The sequence below is a fragment of the Schistocerca americana genome, chromosome 2 (assembly GCF_021461395.2).
Source record: "Schistocerca americana isolate TAMUIC-IGC-003095 chromosome 2, iqSchAmer2.1, whole genome shotgun sequence".
Lineage (NCBI taxonomy): Eukaryota > Metazoa > Arthropoda > Insecta > Orthoptera > Acrididae > Schistocerca > Schistocerca americana.
Genome location: NC_060120.1, coordinates 386,471,338 through 386,490,116, shown reverse-complemented (window position 1 = coordinate 386,490,116; position 18,779 = coordinate 386,471,338). Strand labels below are relative to the sequence as shown.

The 18,779-nt window shown below is 44.2% G+C and overlaps 1 protein-coding gene across 1 annotated transcript in view; it reads left to right on the top strand.

Annotated features, from left to right (window-relative positions):
* Positions 1–277: 277 nt before the first annotated feature.
* The window catches only part of LOC124595016 (protein singed), a 329,423-nt gene continuing 310,921 nt past the window's right edge, over positions 278–18,779 (top strand). The window contains exon 1 of the mRNA XM_047133566.1: positions 278–466. The gene's annotated coding sequence lies outside the window, so the exon portion shown is untranslated. The remainder of the gene's footprint in view (positions 467–18,779) is intronic.

Here is an 18,779-nt window from a genome sequence, read left to right as displayed (position 1 = left end):
ATTTTTAGAATGTATCGGACACTTGCCTGTCACGTCATTAGGTTTATTAGCAGTGTTAATAGACCTCCAGACGACCTTGTTATCAATTCAGTTTTAATTAAAAGCATAACGAAGATGAGTAAGATATCGCGTCTTACATGCGCTGTAGAGCGTTTCGCGCGGTGAGCGATGCAACGGCGTCAGCCATTGGCTGACCGAAAGCTGCGCCGCTATTGGCCGAAAGTGCGAGACGCCGGCCGCCATGGTGGGGGACGTGGTAGTTGGTAGCATCTCTGGCGGTGAGCGAGCGTAGTGCGTCTCGGTCTGTGTTGGCGGCTGTTTCTCTGTGCCGAGAGTTCGTGTGGATGACTGAAATCGTCGTGCGAAGCCTATAGTAATCCGAAGTCGTTTCGGTACCCTCTTCACACAACAATTGTTAGCGGGACGCCGCCAAATCAGCTTTCAGGAGACATCACGTGTTTTTAAGGTGAGCGAAAACATCGTCGTTTTCCATTGTTTACAATGTGTGTTTACGTGCTCTTGCAAAAATTTGACTGCTTGTAGCATTGCCAATAGAGATTTGTTATACTTGCATATAAATCCGATGAAAACTTCCAGAAAATGAAGTGCTCTGTAGATGTAAGCAAATGTAAATATTCAAACAATTGTGATTAACAACATTTGCTTGCTGAGATATCAGATGTTGTGACCACAGGAACTGTAGCTATGTCATCTGATCAATACGAGTAGATCTTTAATGTTGATCAGTTGTTCCTTTGCACCGTTATTTGCTGATTACTGAAAGCGCGTTCTAGCATTGTCGCTGAAGGTGCCTGGCGTTGTGGTTTTGTGAATGATATTTGTGCTATGGTTATCATCAATTATTAGTGCACACAAAGAGGTGCTAAGCCAGATACATGAACGCGTCAACGCCATAAGCTACAGCGAGTTTGCAGTTATGCACCTGGGAGAAATAATTCGTAATGTTTATTTTCAATTGCTTCTTTCCTGTTTTATTTATTTATTTTTTGTATTACTGCATGTTAACTCAGCCTTTGGCAACATTGTTCAACTTGTTAGCGTTCTGTAAACAAATCAGTGTCTTACGCGTCTTGTTTCGCTTAGAGATACGTTTTCTAAGTGTTCGTCACAGTGACGCTCATCGTTTGCCACAGAAGAGTACTTACACTGTAATCTAGTTCAGTGACAGTTGTAAGAGTTGTGCGTACTAGTTAGGCGTTTATTTACCGCAGACAGGAGGCACCATTAGGTGAGTCACACTTGGGGAAGGGTGTGGGCACACAGCGGGTGATCGGACGCTGCTAGGGGTGGCTGTTGACTCATGGTCGTAAAATACGGACTCACCCAAAGATTCATTGGCTGCGTTCAGATACTTGTGATCCCAGTCTCAGTTGCATTCATGCATTTCATTGCCGTCTCATCTTCTGCAAGGTAGTGGAGAACAAAGCACTGAAAGTTTTACCTTGACCACCCCGTATTAAAAACACACAATGTATAGTAACAGCTTCTCCAAGGAACGAAGCAGATATCCTGAACCACAGTAAGAGTTTTTTTTTTTTTTGTGACAGTTTACTGAAGTATAGTTAACGCCGGTTGTTTATAGAGTGTGACGGAAACGACTTACTTCCGTAGGCATTTGTTTTGTTTCCTGGAAGTAGTTATCAATGAACGACATCGAATTATGTATGTAAGTATGTGTGTATGTAAAGATACCCAATGTGATGTTTACAGCTAGGGTTGATAGCTTTGCTGGCTAATGTAACAACAGTTTCAACACTGTGAAACAAGCCTACCACGGCGGTCGTAGACGACTGCTCATAAAGCTCACTGTAGACGTACCCTGCGCAATTCATTTTACAGTTGGCCGAGGTAACGAATGTGTGAAACATTCCAGCGATAAGTTAGAATTTCGCGGTTGTTCATGGACGCTTGAATATTAGGAGCAAGAGCACAGTGAGCGCCTTGGCACGAAGCGTTAACTGGACTGTGTGCCCATAGAGTAGGACACACAGCTCGTAGCAGAACATTACCGCTCGGTTTAGGCCATCAGTCATCAGGCGCGACAGCTGCGGCGGGCGGAAACAGCCAGCTGAGGATGACGAGGCGTGCTTCCCGTTTCGTGCATCTGCGTCCACGTCGCTCTCATTATTGGAGGTGGCCTGAAGCTCTGGTTCCCATTCAGTATTACAGTGGAGCAGGCTCATACACAGCGTCTTGACGGGCAGTCTACATCAGTCGAATAAGGAACGGACCAACTAAGGTAGGCTGTAAATTTTAAGACACCGGTCAGTGCCAAGGGGGGAAACTTTCAGATACCGTCCTATATACCTTGATTTAGGTTTTCCACCATAGTCCCTAAACCACCTTGAAGACATCCAGCAGATAATTTTCTACTGCCCGATGGAGCAGTTCATAAGATCAAAACGTCTCCCGAAAAAGGAGAGAGACAAAGAATAAACCATACTGATTCACATCGAGCGAGGCGATGTAATGGCAGGTGTCTTCTGACTAGTATTCTGAAGGTCGGGATCAAATCCTCTTCCACTCAGCTGTTTCGTAATTTGCCTAATCAATTCAGGCAAATGATGGGTAGTTTCTTACACTCGCGACTAGCTTCTATTCCACTCCTGAACGACGTCGATGACGGGCCTCGTTTCTTCGTGTAATATTCCTTTTTTCCTGTTTTCACTTATAGTTTTCTATGGGTAAGAGAGTATGATGATTGGTTTGGGACTTCAAATATGTACAACCCAGTAATCAATAAAGTGCGATTTGGTTTAAGTTATTTAGTGAGCATCTCTCGGAAAATTGCTCAGTATCTGGTTGACCTCGCTGTTGTAAAGTGAGGAAATTGTTAAATAGCGATCAGCGAACTGGTAATTATTTGTTACAGTCTCATCCAAAAGGACTAAGGTTCGTGATACAGTCGTTTTATGAACAGAACTACGCTCGTGGTGCCAATGGGATTCTCGCCTTACTGAGGTATATATGCTGCTGTTTCTTGTTCCAGATAAGCCTTTAGGTCCATAATCGGTTCTTCGGATAATTCAACAAAAGTAAAATGCTCGTAAGTGTCTACGTGTCATCTTAATTTTGTAACATTGTCTCCGGGTCCAATTTTCGAAGAAAGGAAAATGTTTACAGAGTTCTTTATAAAAGGATCTGATACTGTCTGTCCCCTGCCGTATGTCGACACTCTACCTAAGTCCTTGTGTTTCTGTACTTCATTTTTCCTCTGTAGTTAACGCAACTTCGGAATCGAATTAATAGTCACAGAATATTACAATAGTAGAATATCTCGTTGCACCCTGGAAATCGTTCTGTGGTGACAGACATTACAAGTAGCACCAATGATTCTTACGTGTTCGTGAGACGGCCATCTGTCACTCATACCAAGCGGATCGCCATAGTTGAGACAATTGTCGAGCGACGTTGACGGATATGGCACGTAAATTAACGGATGGTGTCCGTCACGGTCATCCTTCCGTGCTATACAGAAAGAGGCAAATGAAATCATATTTGTGGGCCACACAGTAAAAGGTAGTTGAGTGATGTTAGATGACATTCGGTTTGAGTTACCGTTTGAAAGCCAACGGAAGAAAACTCAAGTTACATCGTAGTTACCCAGTTTCCTAACATGTGTTCCTATTTGTTCTTGTGTCTTGGCTTTTTTCAATTTTTCTGTTGCCTGATAATCAAATGTGCAAAAATGAAATTATTGGCTATTGCTAATGTTTACGAAATTGGACATCTGTTACTTGTGACGTTGCCTACTGACTGAGTCATAAGGAATGGATTTTTGGAGTATTTGATTCTCAATTTAATTGAAAGGCAAGGCGTGTGCCAGTTTTGCTTAGTACTTCTCATTGTGATACTAGTGGTATGGAACAATTAGGACACAGTGTCCAATCGGAGCTTGTGCTCGGTCCCTAATGACGCTGGCTCTCATATTTTTTCTTTACGTGGTGCATGCGCAAATGAAGAGCGGCACTGCAGTGTTGCCCGTGTTCATGAACAGCCCTCAGTTTTCAAATTTCCCATCGTAATAGACATCCACCTATAGCGTGGCTGATCACCTTGCCCATTCCGGGCTTGTTGCTGCGTTGAGGGGACCTGAAACCGTAATCTCCCTATCTTGTTCGGACCAAGGCATTCCATTTTTGTAAACTTGATATGTTCCTTGCATCAACAGCTACCGGATGGCATTAAAAATATATATCGTTCTATTAGGAGAGAAACTTGGTTGCATCTCGCACAAGACATGTTAAGAGTGCTAACTACACAAGAACAAGTTTCTCCATTTGCGTTCGTTCTGTCACTTGCAGTAGACTGCTTTTGGTATCTCACTTTTTTAAATGGATTATTAAGAGTGTCAAAGACGCGTGAGACGCCTTGCAAAAACTAGATACAGTAGAATGAGATATACAATCCTTTATTCACTACGCGGGAAAATGTTGCTCAAGCGGAACGCCTTGTGAGATACACAGTGGCAGTGAGAACAACTCAGTAGACCGTTTGCCTCTTTATAACCGTTTACTGTGAGCGTCTTGTGCTGTCCTGGGAAGCACTGCGGCTCAGCGGGAGGTGGTCAGTGACCGCGGCGCGTAGCGTGTCGGACGAAAGTGGCGGTGCCGGCGTCTTTTGCTGTCCGGCCGGCGGTCGACGACCGATTTGCGTGGCGTGCAGACGCCGGTAGCCAGCTGTCTGCACCTCCGCCGCAGCTGCGGCCGGCGCACCGTTACGCACAAGGTGCCGTGGGCTAGGTCGCGCGCCGCAGTTGCAGCTGCCATTGTCCTTGTCCACTCGACGCACGACCACTGAAGTCGTGGGATAGCGATGTGCACATTTACAGTTGCCGATATTATCGAGTACACAGGGTATAAAAAGGCAGTGCATTGGCGGAGCCATAATTCGTACTCAGGTGATTTATATGAAACCGTATCCAACGTGATTATGGCCGAACAGTGAGAATTACCAGACTTTGAACGCGGAATGGTAGTAAGTGTTAGACGCATGGGACATTCCATTTCGGAAATTATAGTTGTTGTGGTCGTCAGTCCTGAGACTGGTTTGATGCAGCTCTCCATGCTGCTCTATCCTGTGCAAGCTTCATCATCTCCCAGTACTTAGTGCAACCTACATCCTTCTGAATCTGCTTAGTGTATTCATCTCTTGGTCTCCCTCTACGATTTTTACCCTCCACGGTGCCCTCCAATGCTAAATTTGTGATCCCTTGATGCCTCAGAACATGTCCTACCAACAGATCCCTTCTTCTTGTCAAGTTATGCCACAAACTCCTCTTCTCCCCAACTCTATTCAATACCTTCTCATTAGTTACGTGATCTACCCATCTAATCTTCAGCATTCTTCTGTAGCACCACATTTCGAAAGCTTCTATTCTCTTCTTGTCCAAACTATTTATCGTCCATGTTTCACTTCCATACGTGGCTACTCTCCATACAAATACTTTCATAAACGACTTCCTGACACTTAAATCTATACTCGATGTTAAAAAATTTCTCTTCTTCAGAAACGCTTTCTTTGCCATTGCCAGTCTACATTTTATATCCTCTCTACTTCGACCATCATCAGTTATTTTACTCCCAAAATAGCAAAACTCCTTTACTACTGCAAGTGTCTCATTTCCTCATCTAATTCCCTCAGCATCACCCGGCGTAATTCGACTACATTCGCAAAATTTCATTATATTATCCTCGTTTTCCTTTTGTTGATGTTCGTCTTATATCCTCCTTCCAAGACACTATCCATTTCGTTCAACTGCTCTTCCAAGTCCTTTACTGTCTCTGACTGAATTACAATGTCATTGGCGAACCTCAAAGTTTTTATTTCTTCTCCGTGGAGTTTAATACCTACTCCGAATTTTTCTTTTGTTTCCTTTACTGCTTGGTCAATATACAGGTTGAATAACATCGGGGATAGGCTACAACCCTGTCTCACTCCCTTGCCAACAACTGCTTCCCTTTCATGCCCCTCGACTCTTATAACTGCCATCTGGTTTCTGTACAAATTGTAAATAGCCTTTCGCTCCCTGTATTTTACCCCTGCCACCCTTAGAATTTGAAAGAGAATATTCCAGTCAACATTGTCAAAAGCTTTCTCGAAGTCTACAAATGCTAGAAAAGTAGGTTTGCCTTTCCTTAATCTTTCTTCTAAGATAAGTCGTAGGGTCAGTATTGCCTCACGTGTTCCAATACTTCTACGGAATCCAAACTGATCTTCTGGTCAGCTTCTACCAGTTTTTCCATTCGTCTGTAAAGAATTAGTGTTAGTATTTTGCAGCTGTGACTTATTAAACTGATAGTTCGGTAATGTTCGCATCTGTCAACACCTGCTTTCTTTGGGATTGGAACTATTATATTCTTCTTGAAGTCTGAGGGTATTTCGCCTGTCTCATACATCTTGCTCACCAGATGGTAGAGTTTTGTCAGGACTGGCTCTCCCAAGGTTGTCAGTAGTTCTAATGGAATGTTGTCTACTCCCGAGGCCTTGCTTCGACTCAGATCTTTCAGTGCTCTGTCAAATAGTTAGAGAATTCAAAATTTCGAGATCCACAATGTCAAGAGTGTGTCGATAACACCAGATTACAGGCATTATCTCCCAGCAGGGACATTACAGTGACCAAAGGCCTTCACTTAACCACCGAGGGCAGCGGCGTTTGTGCAGTGTTGTCAGTGCTAACGGACAAGCAACTCTGCGTGAAATAATCGCAGAAATCAATCTGGGACGTACGAAGAACCTATCCGTTAGGACAGTGCGGTGAAATTTGGCGTTAATGGGATATGGCAGCAGATGACGGACGTGAATGCCTTTGCTAACAGTACAACATCGCCTACAGCGCCTGTCCTTGGCTCGTGAGGATATCGGTTGGACCCTAGACGACTGCAGAACCGCGGTCGTGGTAAGGTGAGTCCCGATTTCAGTTGGTAAGAGCTGATTGGAGGGCTCGAGAGTGGCGCAAACCCCAGAAAGCCATAAATGTAAGTGGTCAGTGTGGTGTCACCGCCAGACACCACACTTGCTAGGTGGTAGCTTTAAATCGGCCGCGGTCCATTAGTACATGTCGGACCCGCGTGTCGCCACTGGGTGATCGCAGACCGAGCGCCACCACAAGGCAGGTCTCGAGATACGGAATAGCACTCGCCCCAGTTGTACGGACGACTTTGCTAGCGACTACATGGACGAAGCATTGGTCATTTGCAGAGCAGATAGTTAGAATAGCCTTCAGCTAAGTCAATGGCTACGATCTAGCAAGGCGCCATTAGTAACATTGCATGTATCTAAAGAGTCTCACTTGTATCGCCACAATCTCCAGATGTACCAAAAAGGATGGATTAAAGTTAAGTATTCCAGCAGCTACGTACTTTTCTTTATAGCATTTATTACGTTTCCTGTTTCAGACCTCACGCCATCCAGCTTTAGCTTAGCGCGTGCCTTTCGGCTTCCTCTCATGGTGTCTAGGCTGTCTTGTCTAGACACAACAGTCAGCAATGCACTGTGGAAGCTAGTGGTGGCTCCGTGATGGTGTGTGCTGTGTTTAAAAGGAATGCACTGGGCCATCTAGTCCACCTGGACTGGAAGTGGTTATGTTCGTCTACTTGGAGACCATTTCCAACCGTACATGGACTTCGTTCCCAAACGACAGTGAAATTTTTATGGACGACGATGCACCATGTCTTCGGGCCATAATTGCTCACGATTGGCTTGAAGAACATTCTGGTCAGTTCGAGCGAATGATTTGGACACCCTGATCACTCCACAGGACTCCCATCTAACATTTATGGGACATAATCGAGAGGTCAGTTCGTGCACACAATCCTGCACCGGCCACACTTTCGCAATTATAGACAGCTGTAGAGCCAGCATGGCTCAATATTTCTGTAGGGGGCTTCCCAGAGACTTTTTGAATCCATGCCACGTCGAGTTACTGCAGCTCGTACGCCGGCTAAAGGAAGTCCGATACGATATTAGGACGTATCCCATGGCTTTTGTCACCTCATTGTGTATGCCCCAAAGGAGGAGGAGGTAAAGTGTAAATAATAAATACCTCACGGACGATATGGTAAAGTAAGTTACTTAAAGGTAAGGCAGTCGTCAATCCGAAAAATTTTTGAGTCACCACAGTGCCTTACTTAGCATGATTGTGTTGGAGGTGTTACGCCGTTGCGTTCCTCTGACCTTTTAACTGACTTTCCCAGTCAGTTATAGGAGGATCTGTAGTCCACATCTATATACATACTGCGCAAGGCATCGTACGTTGCATGGCGGAGGCTACCTTGTGCCACTGTAAGTAATGTCCTCTCCAGCTCCATTCGTAAACAGAGCGTGGGAAAATCAATTGTGTATATGCCTCCGTACAAGCCCTAATTTCTCTTATCTTCGTAGTCCTTACGTGAAATGTACGGTGGAGGCAGAGTAGTATCATTCTGCAGTCAGCTTCAGATGTGGGTTCTCTAAATTTTCTCAATAGTATTCTGCAAAAAGAACGCTGTCTTCCCTCCATGGAGTCCAACTTTTGTGCACGAAGCACCTTGGCAATACTCATGGTTTGATTGAACCTACCGTTATCAAATTTGGAACCTCCCCCCTCCCCTGAATTGCTTCAACGTTTTCCTTTAATTCGACCTGGTGGGGATCCCAGACACTCGAGCGGTACTCAAGAATGTGTCACACTGGTGCTGTACGTTGGGTACTTTACAGATGAACCACACTTCCCCAAAAATTCTTTGGCACTTTACTGCTGAGCCATCGAATCACATGAAAGAAGTTGTTAGGCAGCCACATCTGCTATAGCGTGCACAATAGAGAGAAACATCAACTTTAAAGAACTCCACATATTTAAACTCTCAGGAGGCCAGCGAGAAAAGTCTGAAAAAGTTTTACTGTGGGATTTGGTTTGAAAAGCTGCCAGAATAAGAATTATGATGTGCGAAAGAGTCTACACTCTCTCGAAACAAAAGAAAAAAGACCTAGTACGTTATATTTAAGCATCAGAATTTGAGGCCAGGGGTTTATTCACACGAAACATGGGTTAAAACGTATGACATTGTGAACAGATAATTGTCACAGTGATAGTATATGACAAGTATTGTAGAAAAATGGCCAGTAAATGTTATTTGTTGTTCCATTCTGGACATCGGCATACAAATGTGTATCGTGTGAGCACCCCCTTGTAGGAATATTGTAGTGTGCGCTGTTATTGCAACGCCTCCTTTTTCTTGGGCGTTGACGCTATGGTCCTCCCGCTATGGCCAGGTCGTAACTTGCTTTTCTTGCAGGTTTGCCTAGGTGTAGCGCTGTTTACTATTGTTTTTGAGAACTTAGGCATGAACTAACTGTCTAAAATTATAGATTTGTAGGCCATATATGATTAAGGAAAATTAGTGGTTGACATCCAATCGACGCCGAGGTCATTAGAGACCGAACGCAAGGGAAAAGATATAGAAGGAAACCACCCGTGCCTTTCAAAGGAACCATCTTGGCATTTGGCGTAAGCTACTTACGCACACCTAGGAAAACGTAAATCAGGATGGTCGAATGGCTACCTGAATCGCCATCCTCCCTAATCCGACTCAACTGTCTCACCGCCGATAGCATGAATAGAAGGTTTGGTTCAGGCCCTCGAATTTTTCGCCACTTCACCGGCTTGTACATAACTGTCGCTGCATCCTTGTGCAAGAAGCTAGTTTTGGTGTCTTGGGTCTGAATGAATGGACCCCGTTACATACTCTGGAGAAAATCAGATTTGGTCAAGAGGAATCGGTCTAGCGTCTGTATTCGCCCACGCCAGCCTGTAGACTACAAATGCGATCTTGGTCCACGTGCGTTCTATATAAATGCAAAGCAGCCACAAAGATGCACGAGAAGTCTCTCCACTCTTTGATCAGGTCTCTACATGGGGGCTTCGACTGCGCCCCAGTGTTCCTGATCAGGCACCAAGCTTCGGTTATCCTGTAAGTTTCATATCATTGGCTTAAGTAGCTGTGTTACAGTTGTCACGGCAGTAGAGTACTTCACATAAGACTTAAACAGTTTGTACACCTCCTAATATAGCCTTGTCGCCCGTAGGTACTTAGGAATAATCTTGTTTTCCAGGCGGTTAGACTTCTGCCAGAGTACGGCCCCGTCAGCTTCAGATATATTGGCAGCAATAATTCAGAATTTCTAGTGCTCCTTTCCTTCTCATCTTCATATCATCATCCCCGTCCTCTTCACGAATTAAGCATTATTACCTTTTGCAATTCCTCTGTCCACGTTTTTCTTAGGTATCACGTGATTCTTCTTCTCTCTGATAGCTACTCGCGAGCTAGTTTTGTCACACGGGACAGTCTTCCAATCGTAAAGACCGTAATTGCCATCGTTATCTATTCGTCAGTATTATCATTCGTTGCAAATACACCGTCAGAGGTAAGATAGCATTGCTTCTTGTCAGAGATGTTAGCAGACATAGTTCGAAAATAATTTTTTTAAATGTCTACTTAAACAACTCACATTTAGTTTTTATACGCTGAGGAGAATATAAACTTTTGATTTTTGAAGGAAACAGTAGTTTTCAAATAATACATGACGCGTATATATTTGGAAATATTGAGATAAATAAAATCGACTGTAAATTACGACCATTGACTCCAAGGTTTTTCTTAGTCAGAACCCACGACTGCCAGAATTGTTATGTACACAGGATAGCAGTTATTTCTCTCATCTTGGCTCAGTGTGAGGTATCGCTTCAAATGTGATGCCAAGGTGCAACTGGTGCTATTTATCCAACAGGGAAAAGAAATAACTTGACAGATTAGCTGAAGAACGTCATCTTCGCCGACCTGTTGTGATTCCGTTGAATTGTGACGTGGGTGCGTATTATTTCGATGCAGTTGCCAGAACTCAGAATAGGACATAGTAGGACAGAGATGTCTCGACTTCTGGCATTACCTGCGGGTAACTTCGCGACTGTAACTATCACTAGTAGTATTACCCATCAGAAATGAAGATTTAAGTAACAAGTGCGCTACGTTTGCCAGCCGAGTCAGCTGTTACAGCATACAGCACGGTGATCACCTTCCTCTGGTACGCTGTCGTCAGAAACGAATTTTCTGCTTGTTGACATTGCCTCATATAACTCGTATAACTTAAGTGACCCTTACTCCCCAAACCCACTCCAATCAGATGCAGTGCGTCACTGTGCAAGAACAAAACTTTTACCTGAAGACGCTAACTAATGCGAATTTAATACCGTGGGTTATTGAACATGTCTAGAAAGAAGATACCCGAACAAAAATTTGGCATTTAAACGTAGAAATGGTACTTAGACCAGCGGGCCTGTCTGCACACGACTCAGCGTATTGCTGAAGACTGCAGAGTTGCTGAGTTAATGTAGAATGTGTTGATTCAGTGTTACGTGCAGTTCCCAGTGATGACGATCCTGTCACCAGTGAACCGCACAGATGAAACTAACGGATGCTGACATCTGGTGTCTTGGTGATTAGGTAGTCACCACAGAAATCGTCAAAACTGGCGCAAGCGATGGACCCTGGCGCTTCATGCAAGAACTTGAATATCATACTAAATGCATAAAAGAAAAGGTACAGAATTTCATAGTGGTTACGTTCAACGTTAATGACGTGGAGTTGCATTGCCGGCCTCTGTGGCCGAGCGGTTCTAGGCGCTTCAGTCCGGAACCGCGCTGCTGCTACGGTCGCAGGTTCGCATCATGCCTCGGGCATGGATGTGTGTGATGTCTGTAGGTTAGTTAGGTTTAACTAGTTCTAAGTCTAGGGGACTGATGACCTCAGCAGTTGAGTCCCATAGTGCTCAGAGCCATTGGAACAATTTTTTTGGAGTTGCATTAGTTCGGAAACACGCTGCCGACTTCACACACGCCGTCCTAATCGTCTCGTAAGTAGAGGCATTACCTTCCAATAAAGAGGTTCGCCAATACACTAAATACGAATAAGGCGTGATTTCAATTACAGTAATTACTTCTTCATTTTGCTTATATTTTCCTGTGCAGGTATTTCTGTGGTCATCTTTCAATTTAGTGCAGTAGCTCGACTTTACCATCTATTAAAATTCTACAATTTCAGTTTTCTGTGCATTAAATCAGATAAAAAGACATGTTCTAGGAAACTGAAGAGGTTTTATGGCGCGCTCAGAATAAAACTTTCTCGAAAAATGTTTTTGGGAGTTCGTGACAACGGAATTTGAATAGCAGAGAGATTATTAGGAAACTGGACAAAGTCTGCAAAAACCATTTATCCTTTTCATGAACTAAGATGACTTATTTCGCGTAAGATATATGAACATTTTCCGGTGTAGTTCCATTTTGGCTTCTCCGTATAGAAGAGCTGGAGAGACGTTATGAGCAAGGTTTATAACAACAGTGACGTTAATTAGATCTGGAAGGGCACATGCGTCCCACTGTCGTCCATTGCATTTCTTTCGCTTTCAGTAGAGCAGTGTCTGCAGGTTCCCTTGTAATTTATTTATCACCTAGCGACTATCTTAATAGTTTCTTAACGAGCGCCGCGACTGATTTCTGTTCCACCGACGGGATCAGTGTCCTCGTTGACAAGGATACCACCTTTCAGTTCTCATTAATGATTCAGGAAAGAAACAGCTATTCGGCGCTACCTCATTGCTCTTTAATGCATTGTTATTTTACTCAACCTATATAATTTTACTAGCCAACGGCCTTGCCGCAGTGGTAACACCGGTTCCCGTCAGATCACCGAAGTCAAGCGCTGTCGGGCTGGGCCCAGCACTTGCATGGATGACCATTCGGTCTGCCGATCGTTGTTGGCAAGCAGGACGCACTCAGCCCGTGTGAGGCAAACTGAGGAGCTACTTGATTTGAAAAGCAGCAGCTCCGGTCTCATAAACAGACATACGGCCGGGAGAGTGGTGTGCTGACCACATGCCCCTCCGAATCCGCTTCCAGGGGCGCTTGTGGGCTGAGATTGACACGGCGGCCGGTAGGTACTGTTGGGCCTTCATGTTTGTTCGGTCAGAGTTAAGTTTTTTATATAATTTTATTGATAAATCTCGTTAGGGCCCATTGAAAAATCTGCTCCTCAGTCTTCGAAGAATGCAGCACCATGTTGCATTTATCAGAAAGATGAAATGGCTCAAATGGCTCTGAGCACTATGGGACTCAACAGCTGAGGTCATCAGTCCCCTAGAACTTCGAACTACTTAAACCTAACTGACCTAGGACATCGCATACAACCATGCCCACGGCATGGTTCCAGACTGTAGCGCCTAGAACCGCTCGGCCACTCCGGCCGGCCAGAAAGATGACTTTCCATTTTGTCATCACTGTAATTTTTCAAAGAGATTAACGTAACTGCTTTTTCTTTTGCCCAGTAGAGTGAAGCAGATTTCCATGTCTTCTTCCATGGGTGTTCTGCTTTTTTAAATTGCTACATATTGCTTTTCTCCATCCTACATTATTTATTATCCGTCGTTTTCCCATGTACTTTTCCCTTCCTTCTTGCTTCCCTCCCCCCTCTTTCTTCAGGTGTATTGGCGCGAGAGCAATAATCTACGCACCTATATAATAATATTTATTATTCTCCTCTTTGGAGCTCTTACTTATTTTACGGTGTCCTCATATTATACTTTCTAAAAGTTATATTCCATGCCAAATTTAAAACTTGCGTCATAATGAGTATGTTGGTAAGATATGAAGAGTGCCTGATTAGATGTAAGAGAGCAACTTACAGATATATGAAGACATGTTTGCGTATAATCTGAATCTGTATCCACTGTTGTCAAGGTTTTTTTAAGAGAGATCATTTCTGACCCACAGTCTTGAAAATGCCGTTCCATTGTGAGGTAATTTGAAAGCTCTGTATGTATTTCAGAGCTACGAGCACATTTCGCCGACTATAAATCTGGACACGTGTCGCCACATGTTACAAAGATATCACAAGCTGCGACATTGTCGCGAAAAAACAGTGACCCGTATACGTAATAAGTTTCCTTTAATTTACGTCTATGGTCACAAACTTTTTTGTTAACAGATTACCGGTTTCGGTCTTAAATGACCATCATCAAATCTGTTTCATAAAAACAAAGTCATAATGTACTGCAGCCATAATGGCATCGTCAAATGTTAAAGGCGGAATCAGCACCAGCATCGTCAAATACATATAAATAACATCACAGATCTGATGATGGTCAATAAAGAGCGAAACCGGTAATCTGTTAACAAAAAGTTTGTGACCATAGAGCCGGCTGAAGTGGCCGTGCGGTTAAAGGCGCTGCAGTCTGGAACCGCAAGACCGCTACGGTCGCAGGTTCGAATCCTGCCTCGGGCATGGATGTTTGTGATGTCCTTAGGTTAGTTAGGTTTAACTAGATCTAAGTTCTAGGGGACTAATGACCTCGGCAGTTGAGTCCCATAGTGCTCAGAGCCATTTGAACCATTTTGTGACCATAGACGTGAATTAAAGGAAACTTACTGCAAAGATATTTCTAGTCGTCAGAGTGCCGACCTTATGAGCGCCGTTAATGCTTCCGACTGGCGGCGTTAGTTCGAATCCAGTTGGAAAGCGTACGTTATATCGGTGAATAAAACGCAGAAGACTGCTTGTGATACCACTGAGCTAGGCAGCGGAACGAATCGTTGAGAGTTAAACCAGGGAACAAACGTAATTGGCGACAAGGTAATGATAGTCTCTGGACTGTGGCACGCCAGTAGACCCGCGCAATTAGGCGGTCACCCCTTCTGCAATTAACGTTTACTGCCAAGTCGTTATTTTCTACCGTTAAGAAATTCCGTTCGTCTGTTGTACAGAAAAATCGCACTCGCAGCGTCCCATTCCCGCTTGACCGCAATATTACGTATTGTTATAGCGATGCGACTTTTTTCCACATACTTTCAGATAAATTTATTGCTGTTCGAGAGTATAAAACGTTTTATTGTAACGGTATTACAATAAAAATGTAGCGATTTCACGTCTCATCGCGTAGGCGACTAGTCTCATCAGCAATCTTTAGCTGGTATCACTAATATGTGCCTGTACAATAGACTTGTGATTCGTGAAGTTTTCCCGTCGTACTGAATGTTCGATGAGGTTTCCGGATTGGAGCCGGTTCATGTTGCCACAATATTTCGGCTGGCAATCGTCCAGCCGTCTTCAGGTGAGTGTCCGTGACGGCTGCAATCCCGAAACCTCATCGAACTAATAGAGACTTGCTTCCTGTGATGGTGTTCGGATGCCTGTTCAAATGGCTCTGAGCACTATGGGACTTAACTGCGGAGGTCATCAGTCGCCTAGAACTTATAACTAATTAAACCTAACTAACATGAGGACATCACACACATCCATGCCCGAGGCAGGATTAGAACCTGCGACCGTAGCGGTCGCTCGGTTCCAGACTGCAGCGCCTAGAATCGCACGGCCACTCCGCCCGGCTCGGGTGCCTGTTTTTACACATTAAGCTTTCTACACTTTCCTGGCTTTTTACATTTGCATATAGGTTTTCGGTAACAGACGAGTGGACTGCCAGTCCTAAGTTGTGTCAGGTATTTCTCGCATTTTGCGTGTTGACTTTTTAGCTTTTGACTGGGATCTTGGTCGTCATAAATGCGATAAGAAATCCAACGTCGAACCAATAACAATTTCGGGAGCGAGTGTTGGGAACGCACAGAAATAAATAAGTCTTGCAGCGTTAGAAATGAACCACTCTAGAACAGCATGTAAAATTTCCCAAGTTGACCGCGTAAGAAATGAGTAAATAAGAGAAAGGACGCATATCCAATATAGTATTACGGATAGAATAGAAGAAAGACAGTTAGGGTGGTTGCGGCATGTCAAAAGAATGGCCAAAGAGAGTACTTTAATGGCAACCACCTGAAAGGAGAACGAGAGGAAGACCACAGAAGGGTGGCTAAGCCGGCCGGAGTGGCCGAGCGGTTCTAGGCGCTACAGTCGAGAACCGCGCGACCTCTACGGTCGCAGGTTCGAATCCTGCCTCGGGCATGGATGTGTGTGATGTCCTTAGGTTAGTTAGGTTTAAGTAGTTTTAAGTTCTAGGGGACTGATGACCTCAGATGCTAAGTCCCATAGTACTCAGAGCCATTTGAACCATTTTGAAGGGTGGCTAAAGGATATCCTAGATGCGATAAAGGGAAGAGCATGAGGAAGAATGGCGAGATCTTGGCTTTTGGCGACAGAGATGTGGAATGCGGCGGCAACTGTACAAGACACACACAAGAAGAGGACTTCTCAGCGCAGTTGAAATTGAGCAATACACATTTCTTAGGAAATTTCTGTATATGAAAACCTGCAAACCGGTAGAAATGGGAACGGATAAACAAGTGTATTTGCCAAGTTAAAACTGTGCCGGGGCCGAGTTTTGACCCAGATCCGGTGGAGGTGGCAAGTTTCTATGGGACCAAACTGCTGAGGTCATCGGTCTCTAGGCTTACACACTATTTAATCTAACTTAACTTATGCTAAGGACAACACGCACACCCATGCCCAAGGGAGGACTCTAACCTCCGACGAGGGTAGCCGCGCGAATCATCACATCGCGCTTAAGACTGCACGGCAACCCCGCGCGGCGAACCCAGATCCCTGCCTTTCGGCAGATACGAGCTACCAATAAATCCATTCTACACATATCACGCCATCCGCATAGAAGCACTCGCCCCTCTTTCCTTTCATATCCCCACAGTGCTGTGAGACTAGCATCTGCTCGAAAGAGGATATAGTCAACAGTCTTGGAGTTGTTGGTGAACTCTACTCCGTGGAGTAAAAGAATTGTCTGCAACGACCCGACATGTGAATCAGCCAAATTCCCTCTGTAACATTCCTCTCAGCGGTACTAGTCTCGTAGCACCGTGGAAGAGCCGCTGCAAGGTTTGAAAGTAGAGCGGCAAAGCCCATGTCAGATTAAGCTCTTAAAAGACAACTGGTACAACACGTATCACATGGTCATCGCTATAAATAAAAAAAATCTTAAACCAAGCTGCAGTGTTGTATGAATTATTTGGATCTCGGCGCTTTTATATGTATTACAAGTGATTCTTCAATTTCTCCAGGCGTCTTTTATGACGAAATAAATCTCGGGTGAACAGCCTGGTATGAGTGTGCATAGGACACAATATTTCGGTAATCGACCACGTTGCCATCATCAGGTACGCTGATGGGAGGAGCAGGAGGGGGATTGTCCTGTATATACATGGCGCCGGCCCACCGCCGGTCAGTACATCAGCGCACCCGATGATGGCAACGTGGTCGATTGCCGAAATATTGTGTCCTATGCACACTCATACCAGGCTGTTCACCCGAGATTTATTTCGTCTTGTATTACAAATATTTATTGGAGATCCAGATAAAATGGAAGACTGCGTGAGCGTATTGATGTGTGTGTTTTGTCCCGAGGTTACCGCAATACGGGCTTGCTTTGCATCGTGTAGGCAGCAGTGCCCAGTGCCCCTGTGTATTGTCGCCACCGGAACAAAGGCGGCGGCAGAGTGCGAGGGCTTACGTTTATGTCGACTAAATACAGTGCCGCTGCGTAGTAAAAGACCAGCTCGCCTTCCGTTTACGGTGGTGAGCGCAGCTTATTGCGTGGCATAACCCTGTTCAGGACTAATGTAATCAGCAGAAGGGCAGAACACGCTGCGTCACAATAAAGAAACAAGTTATTTGTCCTCACAGACTGTATGCATAATAGTCACAGAAAGTTTGCAAAAGAAGAGAATTACCAAAATATAGTAATTCTAAGTCTTCACAAGAATATAGATACAGGGGAAAAATTAAAAAAAATGAGCTATCAGATTTCTCTCCGTAATGTACACGAGAGCCACTGAAATCATGACCAGTATCATTGGATTCGCCTCAAGAGGAGGAACAGCATATCTTTAGGAGTGGGTGTAGCTTAATTGACCATTTGCAAGTAGAATTCTAGACCGTAACAATGCGTGTGAATCACTACTTTGTGTGAGAATCGCAGTTTTTAATAAACCATTTGACTCACTTTCTATTAGTCTCCATCAGAATACTGAGAAATGAGAAATGCACATGAAATAAGAGCGGTCAAGAACAGGGGGATAGTCGATTACCTTCGCCGATTATATGTTTGATCACCTATAAAGATCACAATAAGTACTAGATTTTTGATGGCTGTTCGTTGTAAGAATTATCTACAATAAAACAGTCATAGCCGCGCGAGATTAGCCGAGCGGTCAAAGGCGCTGCAGTCATGGACTGTGCGGCTGATCCCGACGCAGGTTCGAGTCCTCCCTCGGGCATTGGTGTGTGTGGTTTGTCATTAGGATAATTTAGGTTAAGTAGTGTGTAAGCTTAGGGACCGATGACCTTAGCAGTTAAGTCCCGTAAGATTTCACACACATTAAAAAAAAGTCATGGATCATTTTGTGTGTGTTTTCGAAAGCTGTAATAAAATAGTGTGCTAGAGAACTGCGAGAATAATAATATTTTAAGCATTTCAAAAAAAGAAGCTTTTACCTGAAAAAGCGGAATCGTATGGGTGAAACGCTGAGAAATACCAAGCGGTTGTCCAACCACTTAATTTGAAAATATTCCCCCCCCCCCCCCCCCCGTAAAATATAAACTTTCACTTCCGGAAATGTCTCATAAAATATTCCGGACTATTATTCTGTGGTCGAATGGATTTCCATTGAAATTGAACTCCGCAGAAGGGGACGAAACGGTGGGTTTTAATGTGAAATCCATCCAACCACGACATAATATCCCGGAATGTTTTACTGTTTCCATCCTTCTCTCAGA